Source organism: Aegilops tauschii, chromosome 6, assembly GCF_002575655.3.
Source record: "Aegilops tauschii subsp. strangulata cultivar AL8/78 chromosome 6, Aet v6.0, whole genome shotgun sequence".
NCBI lineage: Eukaryota > Viridiplantae > Streptophyta > Magnoliopsida > Poales > Poaceae > Aegilops > Aegilops tauschii.
The window spans coordinates 223,809,317-223,822,006 of record NC_053040.3 but is presented as its reverse complement, the minus strand read 5'-3'; the positions used below and the strand labels follow the sequence as shown (position 1 = coordinate 223,822,006).

The 12,690-nt window shown below is 57.8% G+C and overlaps 1 protein-coding gene across 9 annotated transcripts in view; it reads right to left on the bottom strand.

Annotated features, from left to right (window-relative positions):
- The window catches only part of LOC109733095 (serine/threonine-protein kinase EDR1), a 55,447-nt gene extending 44,214 nt beyond the window's left edge, over nucleotides 1-11,233 (bottom strand). For 7 of the 9 annotated variants that reach the window (XM_040392385.3, XM_073501331.1, XM_040392389.3 and 4 more), the window contains exon 1: nucleotides 11,022-11,182. The gene's annotated coding sequence lies outside the window, so the exon portion shown is untranslated. Of the gene's footprint in view, nucleotides 1-11,021 lie in introns of all 9 variants that reach the window. The other 2 variants (XM_040392386.3, XM_020292296.4) reach the window with 1 other exon arrangement.
- Nucleotides 11,234-12,690: the final 1,457 nt, after the last annotated feature.

The window sequence follows — 12,690 nt, the reverse complement described above, 5'->3', positions numbered from 1 at the left end:
TGCTTCACACATTGCAAATCTTTTTTGTAGGGAAATCTTGCGCCTACATGGAGTGCCAAAGACGATTGTCTCGGACCGCGACGTCAAGTTCTTGAGTTACTTTTGGAAGACCTTATGCGCCAAGCTAGGAATCAAGCTCTTGTTCTTTTCGGCATACCATCCTCAAATCGACGGCCAAACGGAGGTGACGAACAGAACGCTCTCCACTCTACTACGCGTGTTGACCAAGAAGAACATCAAGGAGTGGGAAGAGTGCCTACCCATCGCCGAGTACGCCTACAACCGCGCAAGACATTCGACTACCGGCAAGTCCACCTTCGAGGTCGTCTACAGCTTCAACCCGTTGTCCCCATTGGAAATTCTTCCTCTACCACTACAAGAGCGCATCAACATGGATGCGAGTGCCCGAGTCAACTACCTCAAGAAAATGCATGAAGATACAAGGCACACCATCGAGCGTCAAGTACGACGACTCGCGACCAAGCTCAACTTCAACAAGCAACCCATGATATTCAAAATTGGAGATCTCGTGTGGCTACACCTTCGCAAGGACCGCTTCCCCAACAAACGCAAGTCCAAACTTCTACCTCGAGCCGACGGACCCTTCAAGGTGCTAGCACGCTACAACAACAACGCTTACAAGATCGACCTCCCACGTGACAAGTACAACGTGAGCGACGTCTTCAATGTCAAAGATCTCTCGCCCTACCATAGTGATGAAGAATTTGATCTGAGGTCGGATCTTTCCCAAGGGGGGAGACGATGCGGAGCATCCCAAGGTCATCCCCATGGACCTACCTACGTCTCCCACGACACCACTTGGACTAATGACAAGAGCTCGAGCAAAGGCAATCGAAGATAAGGTGAACTCGCTCCTCTCCGAACTTCCACTCTCTACATATGAGACATGGTTACTACCTCAAGCGGAGACCCTATGCGTGATCAGGTACTTGGAGGAAGGCCATGAAGCAGCTACACCCGACGGACAAGACGGCGAGGACACCAAGTACAAGGAGGGAGAAGAAAAGCAGCCTAGAAGTCTCCAGCCGTCGGACAACCGACCCCGACCGGACGGCCGACGCCTGAAGCTCCAGTCAGCCGGACAAGTCCCAGCCAGCTAACGCTACAGCGGTCGGACGACCTACTCCTCCCAGCGTCCGAACGACCGAGCCCCTCCGGACGACCGGCACCACCATCACAGCACCAAAACATTGGAAGTATGGAAGTGCCCGGACGACCGACCACAACCAGACGACCGACAAAGCCCCAACAGAACCAAACATCGGAAGTCCGACCCTTCCCGAACGTCCAATCCCCCGTGAGCCTCCGGACGACCGATGAAGGTCGGACGTCCGACGCCTGTATGCCGACCGCGTGTTGGGCCGAAGCCCACTTACCCTTTCGTAACACTAGACTATAAATAGACCTCCTCCTACCTCTTTCTAGGGTTAGCAATGTGATAGCTCATTTGAGGGATAGAGCTTTCCTCATCCACTTGGTTACTTCTCCATTGGAGTTCACGACCTCTTCGGAGAAGATCCCCCAAGCAGGTTCAAGACCCCTCACGGGAAGACCCCCTCAAGGCCTCCTCACGGAGATGAACTAGTTACCTCTTGTATCGTCCTTTGTTGACTTTGGATCGTGTATCTCTTTGTGTTTCGAAGATCTAGCACATGTGTAATCGAATCTTGTTGGTTTGAGTGATTCCCCTCGTGTTTTCCCTCTTGTTTCTCCTGGTGTTCTTCGTGTTCTTCGTAGGATCCCCTCCATTTCGTGAAAGATCGGGCATCTAGGGTTCTACCCTACATCACGTTGTAGAGGAGATCGACCATTCTGGCTCTCCAGCCCTTGTACTCTTGTCTCCTCCACCATAGCAATCTACAAGCCAAGCAGGAGTAGGATTTTACACCGCAAGGTGGCCCGAACCTGGGTAATTGTTGTGCCTCCGGCCTGCCCCGGCTAGCTCACTCTCACCATAGCATCACCGTGGTTAGAAGCGGGAAGGAGTAGGGCGGTAGGAACGAGTGCACCCGAGAGTTCGAACCTCTTGGGACCCCGCAGCCCCGATTTCAACATTTGGCGCGCCAGGTAGGGGTGCGCCGCCGTTCTCCCGCTTCGTTTCGCCTCCTTCACCAAGCTTCATGGCTAAAGCTCGTCGCGAGCGCGCTAAGCACCGGGCAGGGCGCATCGCCCAGACGGCGCCTGTGGGCCACGACGGACGCCGACGCCCTGCTAGAGCCGCGGCAGCTGCCACCATCGACCCCGCTGCCCACGAGCAGCAAGACTCCTCCATGCACCCCTCCGTGCAGTCGGACGGCCGCACCGATACGGCCTCTTCCTCCCTCGGCCGCCGAACACGCAGGCCATGCTGCTCATGGCGCGCGAGCTGCTACGTTACCGCCCGGGCGACGTGGGCTACGACGCCTTGCTTGGCCGCATCACCGAGCTCGTCAACGCCGCCGGAGACGTCGCCGGGGCCCTCTCACTCGCTCCGCCCTCCGCCGTCTCGCGCTGGGGACGTGGCCCACGGTGCGCCTCCGCCACCTACCCTGCACAGCGACCTCACCGAACCCTGACGCTACGCACGTCCACGCGAGCCACCTGCGGAGCGCCCCCGCCGGCCCGAGATGAGGCCAGTTGCCAAATCGTCCACCGCGCACCGCCTGATGCGCGTGTGCTCCTCGAGCAACAGCGTCAGCGCCAAGACCGGATCGTCCAAGAAGTCGCAGCGGCCAGGCGCCAGAAACTCGCAGCCCTCGCGCGCGGCATACCCTCAAACAGCGTGGGCTGCCGGGCTTTCACCCGCGAGCTGCGTCGGGTGGTCTGGCCCGTTAAGTTGAAGCCAGAGTTGCCCCCACATTACGACGGCGTCCCAGACCCCACGGAGTTTCTCCAGCTCTACGCGTTGAGCATCGAGGCTGCGAACGACGACGACAAGGTCATGGCAAACTAATTCCCCATGGCCCTCAAGGACGGCGCGCGCTCCCGGCTCATGAACCTGCCCGATGAGTCGATCTCTTCATGGAGCAAGCTCTGTGACCAGTTCATTGCTAACTTCAAGGGCAGGCACGACCGCCCCCTCACCGTCAACGACCTGCGACGTGTGCGGTAGCGCCCTGGCAAGACCCTCCGCAAATATATCCAGCGCTTCAGCCAAGTGCGCCAGAAGATTCCGCACGCTTCTGATGAGGCCATCATCCTGGCGTTCTCCACCGACATCACGGACGTCAGGATGCGCGAGAAGCTCGCCATCAACGACGATCTGGCCGAAGAAGGCCGCCTCTTCATCCACAACGACCCCGACGTCGCGCCCGACGACAACAAGACCAAGGGCAAGGAGGTGAAGCGCAAGGGCCTGCCGTGTTGGCAGCGGGGCCTGAGCAGAAGCGCGGCCGCGACTGCGGTGAGACCAGAAGGACAACCGCCCGTTCTACGTCTACCACAACGTGCGCACCCACAACACTGAAGACTGCCAGCTCAAGTCACTCCGCGACGAGCGCTTGGGCCGCGGTGGGGATCGCAATGATCGCGGCCCCGGCCGTGGGGGAGGCCGTAGCGGCGGCTGATGGGACAGCCGCAACGGCAACCAACGCCAGGCCTGGCGCGGCCAGCCGCGTGAGAGCGCCTTGCGTGATCAGCCTCGCGAGGCGCACCCTCAGGCCAATGTTGCACTTCCGCCGCTGTCGTCACCGCCCAGAAGGAACGACATCAACCAGCATGACAAGGGGACTGGGGGCCTCGCGCGGTAGTCTACATCCTCGGCGGAGCTCAGGCCCCACGTCGAACCACGTCTTCAAGCAGTTCTCTCGCGAGGTGAACGCCGCCCTCCCGAGCCCTGAGACCGCGCGGCCCCTCAAGTGGTCGCAGTACGCCATCCATCACCTTCGACTCCAAGAACCACCTCAGGTGCATGGCCGCTGCCGGCGCGCTCCCCATGTTGTGCACCCCCACCATCGGCAACGTCACAGTCACCAAGACCCTCATCGACGGAGGCGCCAACCTCAACATGATCTCCATCAAGACCTTAAAACGCTCCAAGTGCCCTACGACCAGTTGGCCCCCCACCCGTCCCTTCTCCGGGGTGACCAATGGGTCAACCATCCCTCTGGGGCAAGTGGGCCTCCCAATGACCTTCGGCACCCGCCCGCCACAACTACCACACCGAGCTCATCGACTTCGACATGGTGCATTGGTCTGTCATACAACGCCATCCTGGGGTATCCGGCACTCGCCAAATTCATGGCGGCGACCCACCACGGCTACAACGTCCTCAAGATGTCTAGCTACAGCGACGTCATCACCATCGCATGCGACGAGAAGGACGTGGTCTGCTCCCTCGAGCACGCCTACAGGGCCGCCGCGGCCGCACACTTGGATGGCGAGGATGCCACCGGGCCTCCCGAGGCCGCTCCCGCAAGGAAGAAGCAGCTGCTCTCTCAAGCCCACCGTGAGGCAGAGAAGGCATCGGCTGACGGCAGTGGCCCAGGCCCTGCCCTCACCGTCGGCTCCTGCTTCCCTCCCACATAGGAAGGCGCGCTCGACACCTCCCTTCAGGCAGGCTCGGGTGTTTTCGTCAGGAAGGCATCAGACTTGTCAAGTGTGCCGAGGGAGGTGATCGAGCACCACCTAGCGGGGTGCCCCAGCGCACGCCCCACCAAGCAAGGAATATGACGCCAAGCGCTAGAGAAGCAAGAGCTCATCACCCAAAAAATCTCCAAGCTGCAGGAAGCTCGAGCCATCTGTGGGGAGCACCGCCTCGAGCAGCCTGTCAACCCGGCCATCGTCCCCGAGAAGGGCGGCAAGGCACGCATGTGCATCGACCTCGCGAGCCTCAACAGGGCTTGCTCTCAGGACCTCTTCTGGTCGTTGCGCATCGGCCGGAGCATGGGCCTCGCCACCAACTACACCCGCATGCCCTTCGTCCTGATGAACGCCGGTGCCACCTTCCAAAGGCTAGCACGGCTCACGTTAGAACCTCGCGAGCCTTCTGGCTGTCGCGAGCCCCCTGGGCGTTGGGAGCCTCCCGGCCTCTGAGCAACGGACCCCCATGGCACACTTCGTCAAGCAGCTCGACGCTCCTACAGCGACATGTCGCCAGGTGATTTTTTGGTTGCTTAAATTGAGGGCGCCCCACGGGCTGGATCATCCTCAAGCTGGCTAGGGTTCGTCCCGGTAGCAGCATCACTTTTTGGTTGTGTAAAGAATCTTAATTATGCCTTGCTAAGCTTGTGTTTTTCCATCACTATGTGTCGGGTGCCGTGCCACCTTGAGAGCGCCATGCGCTCGCGACTACCCTCTTGACCGTCCCACGAGCAGGGGCTACTGGCATGGCGTATGTGCTTGGGTCCGTCTCTGCATCGTAGATAAATCCAAGAGATCGAGCTCTGGCTTGCGGGCCTGCCCCTGCACACGCCACCTCACCAAGGTCCTTGGCGCCCCGTGCACCAAAAAGCGACGGCTCGCGAAGCCCCAAGGAGACAAGCCTCGAGGAGTGCACCTCGAGCGGCCGCGTTCACGGGTCGTGGCTCTATCGGCACTGCCCTTCGCAAAAGCTAAGTCTAACCACCTCATGAGGTGCAGCTATCATCCCTAGAATTCCCTCTTCTCGCGACCTTGGCAGAGCCTGTCGCCTCTTTTTCGCGCGAGCCGCTTGCACATTAAAAGGGGGGTTCCCAAAGCGTCGCGTCTCTGGAGCCCTCACTAGCTCCCGGCGCCCCTCACCTCCTGCCCTTGTTCCAGGCATCGCGACCTGACATACCAGCGACGGTGAGGCCCGCCCGAGGGCTGGGTACTGACAATGTAGAGCATTTGGGCGAGCAAGAAAAAAAGGAGTGAGCCTTGTGAGGAATTTTTAGGGGGAAACACAGGATTCGAATCGCAAAAGCATTAAACCTAAAGTGAGAGAGCCATTCTTCTTACACACCCCCCGTGGGGCCTACGACGGTCTAAGTGCAGGAAACAGGGCAAAATAAAGAGGGAAGCCTAAGACGAGGCGCGACCATCCTCGAGGCTCCGGCTCGGACGCCGTCCGCGCCTAATCGAAGTCTTCATGCTCGCTCTTGACACGGCGGGAGCCGTCGCTGCTCCCGCTCCCGACGAAAGAGGACGCGTCGTTGTCGCCGTCGCCTACACCGGAGTAGTCGCTACCCTCGCTCTCCATGCAGCACTTCAAGCGGGAGCCGGTGACCACGAAGATCTTCATGAAAAGCGTGGCGGCCCGGTCGTACTTGACGCGGAGGACGTGCCCCTTTTTCAGGCCGCGTGCGAGGGCGAATGACTTCCACCCCTGCTTCAAGAACATGAAGCCCATGGGGGTGAACTCCGTCGCCACCCAGGAGGGGCCGTTGCAGCAGCCGCCCGGCTGCACCCACAGGCCCAGCGGCGTGCGGTCCGCCATTTCCTCCGTGAAGGAGTCTGGGAGCCGGAGCCAGGTGCAGGGTTGGCGGGGTGCATGCCCACGATGAACTCGCGGGCCGCGTCGGCAGAATGGCTCCGTACCTGGGGACTGGGGAGGCAGGGCGGCCGCGCCGCCTCGACCACCTCGCCCCCCGCGCTCGCTGGGGCCAACGTAGGCGGCCACAGGAGAGCGTCTGCGGCACCTTGGGCACTGCAGCAGCTGCGGGAGCGAGATTGGCTCGGACCATGGGACAAGAGGGAGGAGCTGGAAGGAGAAATGAGCCAGGGGTCCTTCCCCCTTGCCTTTATATAGCGTTCGACGGAGGGGCAGTTCGCGCCCCCTCGCCTTCAAAAGGCGGACGAGAACAAGGAAGGCAATGATGGCTCCACGTCGCGCGCAGGCAAGCTTTATGTCAGCCTAGGCGGTTGCCGAGGCGTCGTGGGAGGAGTGTGGGCGTCCCCCGCACCATTGAATGCCACGTGTCGCACCTGGCACGCAGGCGGTTAGGGCCCACACCGCTTCGCCCCCCCCCCCCTCCCAGAGGGCGGAGACGTGCACGCCGCGGGCCCGGGGGTACCCAGGCGCGGCGCACGACAAGGGTTCAACCCCTGGCCCACCAGCAAGCACTACGAGCAAGACCCCTCGCAAGGCCCCCTCATGAGGCGGTCTCCCGAGGCTCCCTCGCAGGGGCAAGCAGGTCAAGAGCTGCTCAGCCTGTTGCGCGGCCGCGTGCCTTCACATGGGTGACGTGCACAATGACGAGCGACGCCAGAAGCCGTGCCAGCAGGCGCAGATGAAGAGGATTTCCACTTTGGTGCTAAGGGAGCAAGGCCAGCCCGCCAATTCCCAAAGCAAACCCCAAAGGTTGCCTGATCGGTGCAAGAAGACCAAGACGACGGACGCGCCAGGACGAAGGTCATCACCGAGCCCACCAGCGCGTCACGGCCTCACGGGTGGTGGCTTTGCAGAGGAAGACCGCCCTTTTGTCAGGATAGACTACGCCCATGTCCCCCTTCAAATTGCCGTTGTGTGGCAACCCTTCCCGCCAATGTTTTCGGGGAAGAGGACCAAGGCATGTATAAAGGAAGGCAAGGTGCCATTGTAGAGAAGATCGACCATTCTGGCTCTCCAGCCCTTGTACTCTTGTCTCCTCCACCATAGCAACCCACAAACCAAGCAGGAGTAGGGTTTTACACCGCAAGGTGGCCCGAACCTGGGTAACTGTTGTGTCTCCGGCCTGCCCCCGCTAGCTTGCTCTCAACGCAGCATCGCCGTGGTTAGAAGCAGGAAGGAGTAGGGCGGTAGGAACGAGTACACCCCAGAGTTCAAACCTCTTGGGTCCCCGGAGCCCCGATTTCGACACTGCCGGAGATCAAAGGGATCTCGGTAAGAGCTCTTGGCTACAAGGTGAGCCACCGGAGGCGACGAAGGTGGGAGATGGAGGGTTAGGTGAGGAACCCTAGACCTCGATGGTGTAAGGAATGTCCCAGTTGGAATCCTCCCAATCGAGAGGCCCCTAACTACCTTATGTACCTTGCTCGGTTAGGGTTACATGGTTGGGGGCGATTTACAAGTCAGTATGTGTTGTTGGGTCGCACTCGTCCATGGCTCACTGGGTGTGGTGGATGGTTGCCTTGTCCCTCAGGTTGATGTCGGCGTCCCGTCTCGAAGGTAGGGCCGAGTCACCATGCCAGCCCATGTCGAGGCCGCACTCGTCCATGGCTCACTGGGTGTGCTGGATGGTTGCCTTGCCCCCAAGTTGATGGAGGCGTCCCGTCTAGAAGATGGGCCCGAGTCACCATGTCGGCCCATGTCAAGGTTGTTGGGCTGGCTTCCGGCCTTGCTGGCCATATCCGAGTGTCGTATCCTCGTCAGTAGCTCTCAAGTCCTTCACGAGCAAATTAATGTTTGTCCTTGCGGTTCCCGTCCGAGTCCGAGTGCGACGTATTGGAGCTTGCAGGTAGATTGCGAGGGACTCATTAAACTCATGGAAGAAAAAGGACAAGGAGTCGAGCAGTATTCACCACGAGAGGTTGGTAGTGACAGATGAGCTAATAACGGGTAAGTTTCGATGGTACCCAATTATCTCCAGCAGATGGAAACTGGCTCGTGACCCGGCTAAGGACATACCATGAATCAAGTTTGAGGCAGCGAACGATACTTGGTTCCTGAGTAAATCGAGGGCAGCTAGTGTCCCTCTGGGGAATATCGTCATGCTCCTTTCAGGATGGAACCAAGGCCATGGTACTTTGGTGCCTGGGTGGTTTGGCATCCGTCTAGTGACATATTGAAGGTGCACCACAGTAGCCCTTCACTCCCGTGAGTGGTTTGGACCATAAAGGCAGCCCATTGTTGGCAGTATAAGAGTCTCGATTAACTCGGTTCTCGGCCGAAAGCCTGGTGAAGGCGTACTATGGTTGGACCGGCCGAGGCACATCACGACGAGCATGGAGCCCACTAAGTAGTTGAGCGAACAGCCGTCGCTCCTTTGGTCTTCAGTCAAACGATTGCTTGGGGCCAAGAGATTCACATGATCTCCACCCCTTCAGTTGATTTGGCGCGAAAAACTAAGTGGTGGAGGAGTGGTAATCAATGTGTCGTTTCTGCCCTGAGCATGGAACTCGAGGGGTTACGCGTGACGTGGGGCGTCATGCCACCTCCTTGGCGATAGTGGGGGAGCCAATGCATGGCACATGATGGGGTTGCACCGCCTGGGCTCATACCCCTAAGATAGGAAGGTGGGGTATAAGTGTGTTTTTACCCTGTCACCTTCCAAATCCTTCCTTGACCTTCCTTACACTCCTTGCGTAGTGTTGCTTCTCACATCTTGCCTCGCTACACGCTCGAGCTTCTGTACACCGTGCTCGCTTGTGCCGCCGCGGCACCTTTCGCCTGCCACGCCCGGATCCAATTCCAAAGATTCAGATCCACGCCATTTCGACAGCGGGTAACTTGCGGCGACCGCGATTCACAGCAAAGTCATTGTCGACCACCTCTTCTTCGAACTCCGATGGAGCAAAATCATCAGCTGTGTGCGCAATCAAGAAATCCATTTTTTTAGGGATATTAGGGAATTCAATTGATAGAGAGAGCCACGACCAGCTTGTAGGTCTCTCATCTATATATGTCACATGACACCTATCCACGCAGTGAGTGTGGTCAGCCGCTACATGCATGATCCAAGAAGCAGGCACTTAGAGGCAACACACCAAATTTTGTGCTATCTAAAATAGAGTCCTCAAAGAGATCTATGGTTCAATGCCAATGGGCACTTGAATGTAGAGGGCTATTGCTAAGCTGATTGGGCTACTTGCTTGGTGGATAGAAGGTCAACATCTCGCTTTTGTGTCTTTGTTGGAGGAAACTTGGTATCTTGGATGAGCAAGAAGCAGCAGGTGGTCCCCCGATCAACCGCAAAAGCAAAAGTATAGAGTAACATGTAAGTGTTTGAGTGGGATGCTATGGATGAAAGGCCTCCTATCCGATTCGAGTTTATTAAAGAGAGGGCCGCTAAATCTCTGGTTCGATAATAAGTCAGCCATTAATATTGCAAACATCCAGTTCAGCATGACCGAATGAAGCATGTGGAAACAGATCAATTCTTCATCAAAGAGAGGCTCCATGAGGTACCTTGAAGTAAGCCATGTAACCTCTGGAGAACAAATAGCAGATTGTTCTACAAGCAGATTATGAATGGTGTGTGTGTTGGTACTCATGGCACGCGAGAGAAGAGAGGTGATTCCAGAAAATCCCCCCCCCCCCCCCCCCAAAAAAAAATTATGTACATGTTCTTCCATGTGCTACTTTCAGAACAGGCAGGGGATCTCAACATAGATATATGAGTTTGCCGTGGTAGTTTTGCGACATTTTTTTGTTTTTCGGAGATCCAAGCTGTGGAGGTCACAGTAACCAGATGTAAATATATATGTGACCAAATCAGACCGACAGCACAGTGCAGTTTACCACCAAAAGTTGAAAAGCAAGAAATCCAACTCCACCCAGTAATCCACGTAACTACTCTAGTACTGGATGAGGTACTATACTATCAATATGACAGGTTATAGGGAAGGGAAGCATGGCTCTTTTCAAATAAGTCAAACAAAAACTTATACAACAGCCCAAAAAAATCACCAATTTCCAAACGGGTCAGTAGATTGGCGACATTCACTTCACCCACCACAACGCTCGGCCATAACCAGCGAAATGCCTAATCCATATTCGGGTGTCAGTCTCTTTCAGCACGCAGTCTGAACCCCCTTTCTTGATCAAACACCACAACCTCGTTTGACCATTGAGCGTCCGCAGCCTCACACGCATTCACGCTGGTGTGGCACAATCTATCAGACAACCAAGGCAGACGAACTCTATCTCTCTCCCATCCAACTCCACCTAAAACCCTCGCGGCGTTGACCAACGCAGCGAGGTCAACGCCGGGAGCAGCATTACCACCATTCCCGTACCCTCCGCAGCCCCCTCCGCTCCACCACCAAGTCGCGACCCACTCACAACGACGAATGCCCCGAATGCCGCACCGACGCATCAACAGATCCCCTTCGTGCAAGGAACAAACAGCGGTCGCATTCGGCAGGACGAGACGGGAGTGGAGGGAGGGGAGTAGGCATACCTGGGGACGCGGCGGGGAGAGGAGAGCCTCGCCCGCGGAATTCCGGCGGCCACGCGAGCCCAAGCCCCGCGTGAAGTAGCGCGCGCGGGGGACGACGTCGTTCGGTGGTTGTGGGAGAGAGGAAAAGGGGATCTTGTGACGTGATTAGTAGTGCAGCTGAGGGTGGGTGGGTTGGGAAGAGAAGGTATTAGAGCACATCTTTATCTTTCTTTACCTAATACTTTCTTCGTTCGAAAATACTTATCATTAAAATGAATATATCTAGATGTATTTTAATTCTAGATACATCCATTTTAATGACAAGTAATTCCGAACAGAGGGAGTAATACTAATGGAAAAGGCGTCATATCAAATGCATCCGGGATAGCTCGTACATCCCTATATCCGGTGGCTCCTCGGCCAGCCGACGAAGATCTCACGCATGGGATCAAAAGCAACACCGACTTAAAAAAACACATCCGCAGCCGCTCTTGCTAATTTGCTAAGAGCACTCCAATAAGACGACCTATTTCATCCGCTGGCGTCCGTTTGGGTTCGCGCAAACAGAAAAAACGGCCCAACGCGCCGACTAAAACGGACGCGCGTTCGCTTGGCGTCCGCATGGCGATCCATTCCCGGCCCAATTTTGAGCCGGATTTGTGTCGGCGCGGATATGAGACGCACGCGCGTGCCTACTCCTTTTCCCGGGCCGTCGGTCGGTGGCAACCACCACCATTTCCTGCAAAAACCCTCCCGCTCGCGCGCTCCCGCCCCACACCCGCCATGGGCGACGCCATCGACCTCGACGCCGCCGCCGGCCTCGCCTCGTCCGGCGCCGCCCCCCCCCCCCCTCCGGGAAAGGCAAGCCTCGTGCACGTGCAAGACAGCCGCCGCGGCCAATCCAAAGAAGCCGCTGACGCCCGCACAGCGGGCAAGGGAGTCGGCCAAGAGGAAGGACCGGAGGCACGCCGCGGATGCGAGGGATGAGGCCGCCGCACCGGCCGCCGCCGCCGCGCAGCAGGAGGTCACCAACGCCCGCGTCGCAGCGGCAACGAGGGAGGCGCTCTACATGCTAGGGTTAAACCCTGGCCAGCACGGCCTCGTCAACGCCGTCGTCGCCGCGGCCAGCACCGGCTCATCGGTGTTTCCTCGGATGGTGCTGCCCGACTCGCCCCGCGCGTCGTCTTGCAACCCGATGCCCGGCTTCCACGTGTACCCGCAAGCCTCCCGCCTCTCCGGGGAGTGCTCCCCCGACGTGAGCGTGGTCGCGCCTTCCACGCCCGCGCCCATCGACCTCAACGCCACCCCGGTGCCCGGTGGCTCGTCATCCGGCGGCGCGAGGAAACGCGCACGGCAGACGCCGGCCGGCGTGCTCCCGGACGCCCGCAGCCTGTTTGAGGGAATGTTGTTCGTCGTCGACGAGGACTACATGCAGAACTGATACGTCTCCAACGTATCTGCTATTATATATTCTGTTTTGGATGTTTAATGAGCTTATTTATACACTTTTATATTACTTTTGGGACTAACCTATTAACCCAAGGCGCAGTGCAAATTGTTGTTTTTTTGCCTATTTCAGTGTTTCGCAGAAAAGGAATATCAAACGGAGTCCAAACGGAATGAAACCTTCGGGAGAGTTATTTTTGGAACAAACGTGATCCAGAGGACTTGGAGTGGACGTCAAGCAATC